General features: G+C 45.8%; 1 protein-coding gene across 4 annotated transcripts in view; it reads right to left on the reverse strand.

The window, feature by feature from the left end:
- Positions 1-13559, reverse strand: part of PIANP (PILR alpha associated neural protein) — a 41323-nt gene extending 27764 nt beyond the window's left edge. For 3 of the 4 annotated variants that reach the window (XM_073311514.2, XM_073311494.2, XM_073311485.2), the window contains exon 1: positions 12044-12694. The gene's annotated coding sequence lies outside the window, so the exon portion shown is untranslated. Of the gene's footprint in view, positions 1-12043; positions 12695-13465 lie in introns of those variants that run through there. The other variant, XM_073311522.2, reaches the window with a different exon arrangement.
- Between the last annotated feature and the right edge of the window lie 594 nt (positions 13560-14153).

Below are 14153 nucleotides of genomic sequence, written 5' to 3' on the forward strand. Positions count from 1 at the left end.
GTTAAGAAAAGGAGAGAGATAGACAGATGAAGGGGGTAGGCGGAAAGGACAGGAAGGTGCTAGGCTGATATCTGGGTGAGATTAGCCTGAAGGGGTTATGACGAATTTAGGGGATGGGCACTGGTTAAGGGACTTTTTATTTTAAAGGGGTAGGATGGGCAGGTCACTGTGAGGTTAGGGAGTGCTTTGGGTGAGGGGGTTGTGGTGTGATTAGGGTGAGAAGGTTATAGTGACAATGGAGTAAGGGATTAGGGTGAGATTGGTGAAGAGGCTTGTTACTGTAAAGTTTGGATGAAGGGGTTGGGATGAGGTATTAAGGACTAAGGGTTTAGAGGAGGCGGATAGGGTGACATTATACACAGGGTATTATTTGGAAGGGGTTAAACTTAGGATAGTGTAAAGGTTAAAGGATCAGAGTGAGCTTAAGGTATTGATTAGGGTGATAGTGGTACTGTGAGGTCAGGCTCATGCCTTATCTGTTACGGCAATTATATATCCTAACCACTCCCTCCCTCCTCCCAATAAAAACACAAACAAAAACCAAAACCCTAGCAGTGATATAGACACATTTCTAGCTGGAGATGGTAAAACCGTTAATAATGATGCAGAAAATGCAGAAGTGTTAATAAATACTTCTAAATCTATTTTGTATTTGGAAAGGAGCAGGATGATGTACTCATATCAATTGAGGAATAGATTAACTGCTTTCCAGTCCATTAGTAACTAAGGAGGATGTTAAACAGCATCTACCAGGGATAAACATTTTAAAATTAGCACCCAGATAACTTGCACCCAAGAGTCCTAAAAGAGTTAGCTGAGGAGATCTCTGGCCCGCTGATGTTAATGTTTGATAAATAATACTGGCAAAATTCCATATGACTGGAAGAGTGCTAATATTGTGCCAGTACTCAGAAAGGGCAAGCAAGATGACCTGAATAACCAAAGGCTAGTTAGCCTGACATCAATCCTGGATAAAACAATGAAAAATCTGGTACAGGATTCAACTGATAAAAAATGAAAGGATAGGAATATAATTAATGCCAGTCAACATGGTTTATGAAGAATAGGTCTTATCAAACTAACCTGATTTCAGTGTTTGATAAGATTATAGGTTTGGTTTACAAAGGTAACTGTGTAGATGTAATAGACTTGGAGTTTTGTAAGGTGTTTGACTTAGTATTTCATGACATTCTGGTTAAAAAATTGGCACTATACACTATATTTATAGATTCCAAGGCGAGAAGGGATGATTGTGATCAGCTCATCCAGGGCTGGGCAAACTTTTTGGCCCGAGGGCCACATCTGGGTGGGGAAATTGCATGCAGGGCCATGAATGTAGGGCAGGGCAGGGGGTTGGGGTGTGGGAGGGAGTGTGGGGTGTTGGAGGGGGTGCAATGTGCAGGAAGGGGCTCAGGGAAAGGGGTTGGGGCAGAGGAGGGGTGTGGAGTGTACGCGGGAGCTCAGGGAAGAGGGTTGGGGTGCAGAAGGGAGTGCGGGAGGGAGCTAAGGACTCAGGTGCACGGAGGGGTGCGTGGGGAGCTCAAGACAGAGGGTTGGGGTGCAGGGAGGGTTGCGTGAGGGGGCTCAGAGCAGGGGGTTGGGGTACAGGCAGGAGTGCAAGGTGAAGCCGGGGGCTCAGGGCAGGGAGTTGGGGTGCAGGGTACACGAGGGGTTTGAGATGCAGGCGCCAGCTTACCTGGAGCGGCTCCAGGGTGTCAGCGGCACGCACCGGGGCCAGGGCAGGCTCCCTGCTTGCCCTGGCCCCGGGCCGCTCTGAGAATCAGCAAGCACCACGTCCCTGCGGCCCCTGGGGGAGGGGGAGCAGAGGGCTCCGCATGCTGCCCTCGCCTGTGGGTACCTCCCCTGAACCTCCCATTGGCCACGGTTCCCTGTTCCCAGCCAATGGGAGCTGCAGGGGGAGGTGCCTGCAGGCAAGGGCAGCGCACAGAGCCCTCTGGCCCCCTCCTCCAGGGGCCACAGGGACATGGTGCCGGCTGCTTCTGGGAGTGGCGTGGGCCCCACAACGCCATGGGGGTGGCAATTCCCACGGGCCGGATCCAAAGCCCTGATGGCCTGGATCCAGCTCAGGGGCCATAATTTGCCCACTCCTGATCTAGTCTGACCTCCTGTAGAACACAGCCCATAGAACTTCCCCAAAATAATTCCTAGAGCAGATCTTTTAGACAAACAACCAATCTTGAATAAAAATTGTTAGGGATGGAGAATCCACATGATTCTTGATAAGTTGTTTCAATGGTTGGTCTAACTGTTAAAATTTTACTCTTTATTTCTAGTCTGAATTTTTCTAGCTTCAGCTTCTAGCCATCATCATGCTATACGTGTCTCTTCTAGATTGAAGAGCCTATTGTTAAAGATTTGTTCCCCATGTAGGTGCTTATAGACTGTAATCAAGTCACCCTTTAACCATTTCTTTGTTAAGCTAACTAGATTGAACTCCTGGAGACTATCATTAGAAGGCATGTTTTCTAATCCTTTAATCATTTTTGTGGCTCTTCTCTGCACCCTCTCTTATCAACATCCTTCTTGAATTGTGGACATCAGAATTGGACACAGTATTCCAGCAGCAGTTGCACCAGTGCCAAATAAAGAGGTGAAATAACGTCTCTACTCCTACTCAGGATTCCTCTGTTTATGAACCCCAAGAGCACATTAATTCTTTTGGACAGTGTCACCCTGGCAGCTCATGTTCAGCTGATTATCCACCATGACCCTGAGGTCTTTTTCAGAGTCACTACTTCCCAGGATAGAGTCCTCTATCATATAAGTATGGCCTACATTCTTTGTTCCTAGATGTATACATTTACATTTAGCCATATTAAAACACATATTGTTTGCTTGCCCCCAGTTTACCAAGTCATCCAGATCACTCTGTATCAGTGACTTGTCACTTCATTACTTACCATTCCCCCAAAAGTAGCAGCAATGGGGATTCATCATCAAATGGGAGTGTCTCTAGTGTTGTTCTGCATGGACCAGTACTAAATGCACAACTATTCAACATTTTCATCAATGATCTGGAAGTAAATATTCAATCACTCTTGATAAACTTTGCATGTGATACAAAGATTAGCAGAGGGGTGAATAGTGATGAGACCAGGGCAGTCATAAAGAGTGATCTGGATTGGTTAGTAAACTGGGCCCATTCAAACAATATGTGTTTTAATACAGGCAAATGCAAAGTTATATATCGAGGAAAAAGGAATGCTGAGCTACACCTAAAGAACGAGGGACTGTATCCTGGTAAGCACTGACTCTGAAAAGGATTTAGGGGTCATATTGGGTAAACAATATGAACTCCCACTGTGGCAAAAAGGGTGACTGTGATCCTTGGATGTAGAAACAGGAAGGTGATTTTACTGCTGATTACAGCACTGATGGGACCAATATCTGAATTCTGCATCCAGTTCTAGTGTCCACATCTTTAAAAGGATGTTGGAAAATTGGAGAGTGTGCCGAGGAGAGCCACACAAATTATTTGAAAACTGGAACAAATTCCTTACAGTGAGAGACTTAAAGAGCTCCATCTGTTTAGCTGATCTAAAAGGAGACTGAGAGATGACTTGATTACAATGTATAAGTACCTTCATGGGAGAAAATACTGGGTACTAAAGGGATCTTCAGTATACAGAGAAAGACATAACAAGAACCAATGGCTGGAAGCTGAAGCCAGACAAATTCAAATTAGAAATAAGGCACACATGTTTAACAATGAGGGTGGAACAACTACTAAGGGAAGTGGTGGATTTTCTATCTCTTGGAGTATTCATATCAGGAGTGGATGCCTGCATGAAAGATATGCTTTAGTAATATACAAATTATTGGGCTTAACACAGGGGCAACTAGCTGAAATTTGATAGCCTATGATATAAAGGAGGTCAGAATGAATGATCATAATTCCCTGGCCTTAAAATGTATGAATCTATGAATACTTCCATGCTTGAATACAATTGTGAAGAATTACATGATACTGTGACCAGTCAGTATGGAGCAAGGCAAATCATGATGAATACCATGCCAGCTATCTCATTTCTTCACAACTGCATTCAAACAGAGTAACACGTTGTAATAATATAGATACACCCTAATGGGTTTAGCATAAGACAGGATGAAGTTAGGGGGAGAGGGGAGTGGGGTTTCCTGGGTGGGGGGCTATGGTTAGGGCGCAGTGAGGGGATGGGTTTTAGAGCTAGGGCTGGAAGCATTTGTCAGCCCCCAGCATTCAAAAATCATGAGTCAGGACCCAAAATAATGAGATTGGCCTAGAATATGACCTAGAATATGAGAGATTTTTTTAAAATAATAAATTTTGGATTCCTTTTCTTTGCCTTCCAGTTTTAGATTACACTGAAATCATATTTCCAGCTTTCCTCAGTAGCCATGAGGGTAGAAACTTACTTTTTCAGAAAATGAAAGCTGAATTTCTCACCGCTCCAGGAGCTGGGGCTTTAAGAAAAACACCAAATATCACAAAACTTGACCACACTAGATTAGGGCCTAAAGGTAGAGGAAAGCTATGCTTTATTGTGCTATGGTGAGGTTGTGGGAGAGTTTTTGTGAGAGATTAGAATGAGTGTTTTTGGGGAGACAGTGGGAACCTCAGCTCGAGGGCATCTCAGAGTCTGGATTACACAGGAGACTTCCACAGGCCTCTTCCTTGTTTTAGGCTCACAGCTGCATGAAATCGAAGCAGAAAGGCAGCAGTACAATCTAGCAGATGAAATGAGTGAGGGGTAGGGATGCAGAGCTAGGATAGAGACAGGATCACGTAGCTAGGATGATGGAGCTTCCTGGCTTTATCTGACTAATAATGAAAGGCAGCAAGCGTATCAGAGAGTGTGAGAGAAACGGATCAATAGAGAGATAAAACCTGAGATGGAAGGAGCAGGAGATGGGGAAGGGGAGAGAGTTATAAAATGTTGCAAATCCTACATTCTATACCCGCTATGTATTCACTTTGTGTTGGTGGAAGGGACTGCACAAGATGTAAAGCAATGGTGAATTAGGCCCAAATACAGAAACAGAAATAAGAGACAGAGATCTCTTGTTAATTCTGCCTTGTAATCTGACCACTGACAGCCCTTCCCCATCCCTTTCTGTCTTCCTAGAAACCCTGTTCTCTCTATATTCCACACTACTGTGGGGAGAGTGTCAGGAAACTGTTAACTCCAGTACCACAGATTCACAGCCTTTCCCCAATAAACTGGCCCAGCATGAGTCCAGTGTGATGCTCAAAAGAGCCCCACTCACTTGCCTTGTCTACATTAGGAGTTTACAGTGAGATAGCTATGTCCATTAGCTTGTTCATTGTAAAAACACACCTTTTTTCTATCACAGACATGGCCTAGTGAAAGCCCTTAACTGGGCTTTCTAATCATGTTAAGTTTCAGAGTAGCAGCCGTGTTAGTCTGTATTCGCAAAAAAAAAAGGAGTCCTAGTGGCACCTTAGAGACTAACCAATTTATTTGAGCGTAAGCTTTCATGAGCTACTGCTCACTTCATCGGATGCAACATGTTAATCATGTTAAGCTAACTCAATTGAGCTAACACAATAGAAAAACACTATTTTTGCCCATATCCTAAATTAAACCACAAATATTTTTGTCCTTGAAGGTACATTTGTAGAGTGTCCAGATTAGCCCTTACAAATGTGTTAATTACCTCAATATAACTGGCAATCAATTAATTTGATGTAAAAATCTAGTGTAGGCATTCCCTGGGGGTGAGGAGCTCCAAGTGAGTTCCGTTCCCACCTGTGGGCAGGGTGTATCATAATATATGGAATCACAATCCTTTTTCAAAAGGAGGTATTTTGTAAAGAAAACAACTACAGACACAAACGGGCTTGTATATTAATTTCAGTCCCAACTTTGTCTCCCTTATTTACCAGGACTGCTCCCTTTCTGGAACTGTATACAGCACACAGAGACATCTAGTGGCTGAATAATATACTGCAAGTATCAGAGTAACAGCCGTGTTAGTCTGTATTCGCAAAAAGAAAAGGAGTACTTGTGGCACCTTAGAGACTAACCAATTTATTTGAGCATGAGCTTTCGTGAGCTACAGCTCACTTCATCAGATGCATGCCGTGGAAACTGCAGCAGACTTTATATATACACAGAGAATATGAAAAAATACCTCCTCCCACCCCATTGTCCAGCTGGTAATAGCTTATCTAAAGTGATCATCAGGTGGGCCATTTCCAGCACAAATCCAGGTTTTCTCACCCTCCACCCCCCCACACAAATTCACTCTCCTGCTGGTGATAGCCCATCCAAAATGACAACTCTTTACACAATGTGCATGATAATAAAGTTGGGCCATTTCCTGCACAAATCCAGGTTCTCTCACCCCCTCACCCCCCTCCCAAAAACCACACACACAAACTCACTATCCTGCTGGTAATAGCTCATCCACAGTGACCATTCTCCCTACAATGTGCATAATTAAGGTGGGCCATTTCCAGCACAAATCCAGGTTTTCTCACATCCTCCCCACCCCCATACACACACAAACTCACTCTCCTGCTGGTAATAGCTCATCCAAACTGACCACTCTCCAAGTTTAAATCCAAGTTAAACCAGAACATCTGGGGGGGGGGGGGTAGGAAAAACAAGAGGAAATAGGCTACCTTGCATAATGACTTAGCCACTCCCAGTCTCTATTCAAGCCTAAATTAATAGTATCCAATTTGCAAATGAATTCCAATTCAGCAGTTTCTCGCTGGAGTCTGGATTTGAAGTTTTTTTGTTTTAAGATAGCGACCTTCATGTCTGTGATTGCGTGACCAGAGAGATTGAAGTGTTCTCCGACTGGTTTATGAATGTTATAATTCTTGACATCTGATTTGTGTCCATTTATTCTTTTACGTAGAGACTGTCCAGTTTGACCAATGTACATGGCAGAGGGGCATTGCTGGCACATGATGGCATATATCACATTGGTGGATGTGCAGGTGAACGAGCCTCTGATAGTGTGGCTGATGTTATTAGGCCCTGTGATGGTGTCCCCTGAATAGATATGTGGGCACAATTGGCAATGGGCTTTGTTACAAGGATAAGTTCCTGGGTTAGTGGTTCTGTTGTGTGGTATGTGGTTGTTGGTGAGTATTTGCTTCAGGTTGCGGGGCTATCTGTAGGCAAGGACTGGCCTGTCTCCCAAGATTTGTGAGAGTGTTGGGTCATCCTTTAGGATAGGTTGTAGATCCTTAATAATGCGTTGGAGGGGTTTTAGTTGGGGGCTGAAGGTGACGGCTAGTGGCGTTCTGTTATTTTCTTTGTTAGGCCTGTCCTGTAGTAGGTAACTTCTGGGAACTCTTCTGGCTCTATCAATCTGTTTCTTTACTTCTGCAGGTGGGTATTGTAGTTGTAAGAAAGCTTGACAGAGATCTTGTAGGTGTTTGTCTCTGTCTGAGGGGTTGGAGCAAATGCGGTTGTATCGCAGAGCTTGGCTGTAGACGATGGATCGTGTGGTGTGGTCAGGGTGAAAGCTGGAGGCATGCAGGTAGGAATAGCGGTCAGTAGGTTTCCGGTATAGGGTGGTGTTTATGTGACCATTGTTTATGAGCACTGTAGTGTCCAGTCGACGTCTCCGACTCAAGGAATATTTCCAAAATACCTCTGAACAACATACTAATCCACAGAGACCTCCCTACCAACACTACAGAAAGAGGGATTCTAGGTGGACTCCTCCTGAAGGTCGAAACAGCAGACTGGACTTCTACATAGAGTGCTTCCGCCGACGTGCACGGGCTGAAATTGTGGAAAAGCAGCATCACTTGCCCCATAACCTCAGCCGTGCAGAACACAATGCCATCCACAGCCTCAGAAACAACTCTGACATCATAATCAAAAAGGCTGACAAAGGAGGTGCTGTTGTCATCATGAATAGGTCGGAATATGAACAAGAGGCTGCTCGGCAGCTCTCCAACACGAGTTTCTACAAGCCATTACCCTATGATCCCACTGAGAGTTACCAAAAGCAACTACAGCATTTGCTCAAGAAACTTCCTGAAAAAGCACAAGATCAAATCCGCACAGACACACCCCTGGAACCCCGACCTGGGATATTCTATCTACTACCCAAGATCCATAAACCTGGAAATCCTGGGCGCCCCATCATCTCAGGCATTGGCACCCTGACAGCAGGATTGTCTGGCTATGTAGACTCCCTCCTCAGGCCCTACGCTACCAGCACTCCCAGCTACCTTCGAGACACCACTGACTTCCTAAGGAAACTTCAATCCATCGGTGATCTTCCTGATAACACCATCCTGGCCACTATGGATGTAGAAGCCCTCTACACCAACATTCCACACAAAGATGGACTACAAGCCGTCAGGAACACTATCCCCGATAATGTCACGGCTAACCTGGTGGCTGAACTTTGTGACTTTGTCCTTACCCATAACTATTTCACATTTGGGGACAATGTATACCTTCAGATCAGCGGCACTGCTATGGGTACCCGCATGGCCCCACAGTATGCCAACATTTTTATGGCTGATTTAGAACAACGCTTCCTCAGCTCTCGTCCCCTAAAGCCCCTACTCTACTTGCGCTATATTGATGACATCTTCATCATCTGGACCCATGGAAAAGAAGCCCTTGAGGAATTCCACCATGATTTCAACAATTTCCATCCCACCACCAACCTCAGCCTGGTCCAGTCCACACAAGAGATCCACTTCCTGGACACTACAGTGCTAATAAACAATGGTCACATAAACACCACCCTATACCGGAAACCTACTGACCGCTATTCCTACCTGCATGCCTCCAGCTTTCACCCTGACCACACCACACGATCCATCGTCTACAGCCAAGTTCTGCGATACAACCGCATTTGCTCCAACCCCTCAGACAGAGACAAACACCTACAAGATCTCTGTCAAGCTTTCTTACAACTACAATACCCACCTGCAGAAGTAAAGAAACAGATTGATAGAGCCAGAAGAGTTCCCAGAAGTTACCTACTACAGGACAGGCCTAACAAAGAAAATAACAGAACGCCACTAGCCGTCACCTTCAGCCCCCAACTAAAACCCCTCCAACGCATTATTAAGGATCTACAACCTATCCTAAAGGATGACCCAACACTCTCACAAATCTTGGGAGACAGGCCAGTCCTTGCCTACAGATAGCCCCGCAACCTGAAGCAAATACTCACCAACAACCACATACCACACAACAGAACCACTAACCCAGGAACTTATCCTTGCAACAAAGCCCATTGCCAATTGTGCCCACATATCTATTCAGGGGACACCATCACAGGGCCTAATAACATCAGCCACACTATCAGAGGCTCGTATACCTGCACACCCACCAATGTGATATATGCCATCATGTGCCAGCAATGCCCCTCTGCCATGTACATTGGTCAAACTGGACAGTCTCTACGTAAAAGAATAAATGGACACAAATCAGATGTCAAGAATTATAACATTCATAAACCAGTCGGAGAACACTTCAATCTCTCTGGTCACGCAATCACAGACATGAAGGTCGCTATCTTAAAACAAAAAAACTTCAAATCCAGACTCCAGCGAGAAACTGCTGAATTGGAATTCATTTGCAAATTGGATACTATTAATTTAGGCTTAAATAGAGACTGGGAGTGGCTAAGTCATTATGCAAGGTAGCCTATTTCCTCTTGTTTTTCCTACCCCCCCCCCCCCAGATGTTCTGGTTTAACTTGGATTTAAACTTGGAGAGTGGTCAGTTTGGATGAGCTATTACCAGCAGGAGAGTGAGTTTGTGTGTGTATGGGGGTGGGGAGGATGTGAGAAAACCTGGATTTGTGCTGGAAATGGCCCACCTTAATTATGCACATTGTAGGGAGAATGGTCACTGTGGATGAGCTATTACCAGCAGGATAGTGAGTTTGTGTGTGTGGTTTTTGGGAGGGGGGTGAGGGGGTGAGAGAACCTGGATTTGTGCAGGAAATGGCCCAACTTTATTATCATGCACATTGTGTAAAGAGTTGTCACTTTGGATGGGCTATCACCAGCAGGAGAGTGAATTTGTGTGGGGGGGTGGAGGGTGAGAAAACCTGGATTTGTGCTGGAAATGGCCCACCTGATGATCACTTTAGATAAGCTATTACCAGCTGGACAATGGGGTGGGAGGAGGTATTTTTTCATATTCTCTGTGTATATATAAAGTCTGCTGTAGTTTCCACGGCATGCATCTGATGAAGTGAGCTGTAGCTCACGAAAGCTCATGCTCAAATAAATTGGTTAATCTCTAAGGTGCCACAAGTACTCCTTTTCATACTGCAAGTAAATATATTTTACTATAGGGAGTAGGATCTAGTGAGCCAGATCAGAGGGAACTTGAGCCTTTCAACATTAGAAAGTTGTACCAATTTAACTACGTACCAGTATTGCTAAAGTTGTACAACCCTTTTACTGTGCATGCAGTTACATTAGGCTGTGTCTACATTGCCACTTTCAGTGCTAAAACTTTAGTCGTTCAGGGGTGTGAAAAAACACCCCCCAAGTGACAAAAGTTTTAGTGCTGAAAAGCACCAGTATAGACAGTGATTTGTTCGGAGTGGGGGTTTTTTATCACCAGGAGAGCTGTCCCCCGGCGATAAAGCATATCTACACTCCCAATGTCATAGTGCTGCCTTGCAGTAATGAGGGCAGTGTAGACATACCCTTAGTATAGAGTTGCTTTATACTATACAAAAAGGGAAATAACTATTACAGATATAAATCATCTTTATACCAGTGTAACTGTGTCCATACTATGGCTTTTATAAACCAAACCTAAACCTAAATAGTTATACCTATGACTGGGAGCCAGTAATGCGTTCCTGATGTTATGAGAGGGATAGCTCAGTGGTTGAGCATTGACCTGCTAAACCCAGGGTTGTGAGTTCAATCCTTGAGGAGGCCATTTAGGGATCTGGGGGCAAAAATTGGGGATTGGTCCTGCTTTGAGCAGGGGGTTGGACTAGATGATCTTCTGAGGTCCCTTCCAATCCTGGTATTCTACTATTCTATGACCTTGTGGATGGAGGGGTCTAACCGTTACAAATGTAGCCTCCCAACAGGAGTTTTAGGAGTAAACAACTTAATCAGTTTAATGACAGGTTTCAGAGTAACAGCTGTGTTAGTCTGTATTCGCAAAAAGAAAAGGAGTACTTGTGGCACCTTAGAGACTAACCAATTTATTTGAGCATGAGCTTCGTGAGCTACAGCTCACTTCATCGGATCCGATGAAGTGAGCTGTAGCTCACGAAAGCTCATGCTCAAATAAATTGGTTAGTCTCTAAGGTGCCACAAGTACTCCTTTTCTTAATCAGTTTAAGAGAGTGATGGACAAATTAAGAATGTGATCATATGATGGCATTACTTGTAATGGGGGGAGGGAAGGAGTCTCAACATCCCTAGGGCTCACGTCTGATTTCTCTCTTATCGCCCTAAAACTCCTGCTTCAGGATTTTAACTGGCCACTGGCAGGGTCAGGAAGAGATTGACCCTCCCTCTCATGTTTTCTGGGATGGATTTTTTTTAATCTCTTTCTTCCAAAGCATCAGGGATAGTCATGGCTAAGATGGGACATTTGGCAGGTGGTCAGGGCTTTGAGGTGGTACCAAGCATTCCTCTCTCTCAAATGCTTGATTCCCTGGTTCTTCCTCACATGCTCAGGGTCTAAATGATCATCATATTGTGGGGTCAGGTGTTACCCGCACAAAACTCTCTGTTACACACACTCTAGGGCACTCACCTTTACCCTTCCGTGGGCTCAAGGCATAACCCAGTTAATTTAGGCACCCTAACCTTTTCCCAGTTCCTAGGGCTCCTGGTATAAGGCACCCAACTTTACCCCTCCATGGGCTCCGGGATCTACCTCTCCGTGGGTACAGGGTATAACACCAATTCCCTGTGGACTTAGGGCTCTACGAGTATAGGGGGTCTTTTACCAGTGAAAGAGCCTTACACAGGAATATCCTTAACCTCTATTTATTAACAGTCACCAAAGCAGAACACACACGCTAAGCATACAATGCTCACCACTCCCAATAAGGCGGATGAACTTTTCCTGCTGGCCAGTCAGGATCAGGTCATCCGGGGACTCCAGCTTCTGCATAGTGTGATTGGCAGGATGTTGAGGTCTGGCAGCTCTGATCCTGGGGCTGTGCCCTGGAGTTGGTTCCAAAGAACTTCCTTTTGGACCTCAGTTTATACAGTGAAATTTGAGTCCTGCTTAGCTATATCTTAACCAATCATTTTATTAAATATTACTAAACAAATTTCCAACCAATCCTAACATATTGTAAAACAATTCTTTAACCAATGATACCCCACTGCCATAGTTGATTTATACCTAGCAAAATTAGTTATGTAACAGAAAGAAACAATCAAAGAACCAGATAGAGATCATACAGACAATAGAGAAGTGGGGACCATAAAGACAAAACAATAAAGAAGTTGGGATTTTGCAACCACCACTGTTGATGATGATTTAGTTGGGGATTGGTCCTGCTTTGAGCAGGGGGTTGGACTAGATGACCTCCTGAGGTCCCTTCCAACCCTGATATTCTATAAGTGATTTCTTGCTACAGAATGCTATCAAAGTTTTCCTTAGAATCATAGAATTAACCTTCTTATGATCTGTTTCAGAGTAGCAGCCACGTTAATCTGTATCCGCAGAAAGAAAAGGAGTACTTGTGGCACCTTAGAGACTAACAAATTTATTTGAGCATAAACTTTCGTGAGCTACAGCTCAGTTCATCAGATGTAGCTCACAAAAGCTTATGCTCAAATAAATTTGTTAGTCTCTAAGGCGCCACAAGTACTCCTTTTCTTCTTAAGATCTGTTTCTTTATTTGGTGATGGTGGTTGCTATTAGGACAGGATCGCCTTCTTAACAGCCCAATATTACATTGTTTTAATGTAATTTAGATGGAATGTGAGGATGTGACTTAGTGCTTCTTGGCTCATGGCTACTGCTCTCCTAATATGGCTGCAGGAAAAGACCTCAGCCTTACACAGGAAGGAATTTTCCCCCAGGTCAGATTGGCAGTGACCTTGGGGTTTTTTGTTTTTGCCTTCCTCTGTGGCGTGTGTGCAGTTCAGGCAGGGCTGTCCCTACCAATGGTGGTGCCCTACCGCAGCCCCAGCACCTGCACCCCCCCGTGGACAGACCGGCCGCTCTGCTGGGGGGCCGTCCCCTCCGCGGGGCGGGGAGGCTGCGTTTAAGGGCTGCAGGGCCCCAGCAGCAGGAGTTGTGGGGGGCAGGGAGGCCCAGGGCAGCACGGGGGTTTAGCGGGGGGCCTAGCGCTAGCAGCAAGAGTTGGGCCCGCCCCCCAGTCACCGGTGGCAGCGGGAAGCAGAGTGACCCAGACCCAGCCTGCTTCGCTCCCCCAGCTCCCACCCCTGTCGCTAGAGGAGGGAGCTTGGAGGAAGGGGTCAGAGATCCGCCCCCACACTCACCAGCGGCGGCGGCGGGAAGCGGAGCAATGCGACTGGGAGCTGGCAAAGCGGTGCGGACTGGAACCGGGTCGCTCTGCTTCCTGCCGCCGCCGCCGAGTGCAGGGGCGGGTCTGACCCCTCCTACGGGTTCCAGTACCCCCGCTAATCCCGGCGGCGGCATCGCTCGGGGGAGGGGGCTTGGGGGAAGAGGTCGAGTGGGGACAGGGCGGGTGCGGAGCAGGGGGGCTGGCTGGGGGATGAGGCTGGCCGCTGGAGCCAGCGCCGTATATGCAGTATGCAGCTGCCTAGGGCACCAAGAAATTTGGTGCCCCAAATTACGTGGTGCCCTACGCAGCTGCATATTCTGCGAATGCCTAAAGACGGCCCTGTGTGCAGGTCACTTGCCAGAATTACCTGGGCATGTGCCATTTAATCATTTCCCTGACACTGCAGAGAAACCAGGCAGTTGTGCACCTTGGTCCCACTCCCTCCTAATCTCTGCCTGTGGCAAAAATAGTCTGCTCTCCTGTGGACTGTAATATTTTTGTCTAATTTTGGTTATTTAGTTTAGTCTGCAGGTGCTGGGTGGTGTTGGTGACCTGTGATATACAGAAGATGATCTGGTGGGCCCTTCTGGCCCTAACCTTTGTGACTCCATGACTAGGTGTCAGGACGCCTGAGTTCTATTTCCTACTCTGGGAGTGGGTTG

The sequence above is a fragment of the Lepidochelys kempii genome, chromosome 1 (genome assembly GCF_965140285.1).
Source record: "Lepidochelys kempii isolate rLepKem1 chromosome 1, rLepKem1.hap1, whole genome shotgun sequence".
Lineage (NCBI taxonomy): Eukaryota > Metazoa > Chordata > Testudines > Cheloniidae > Lepidochelys > Lepidochelys kempii.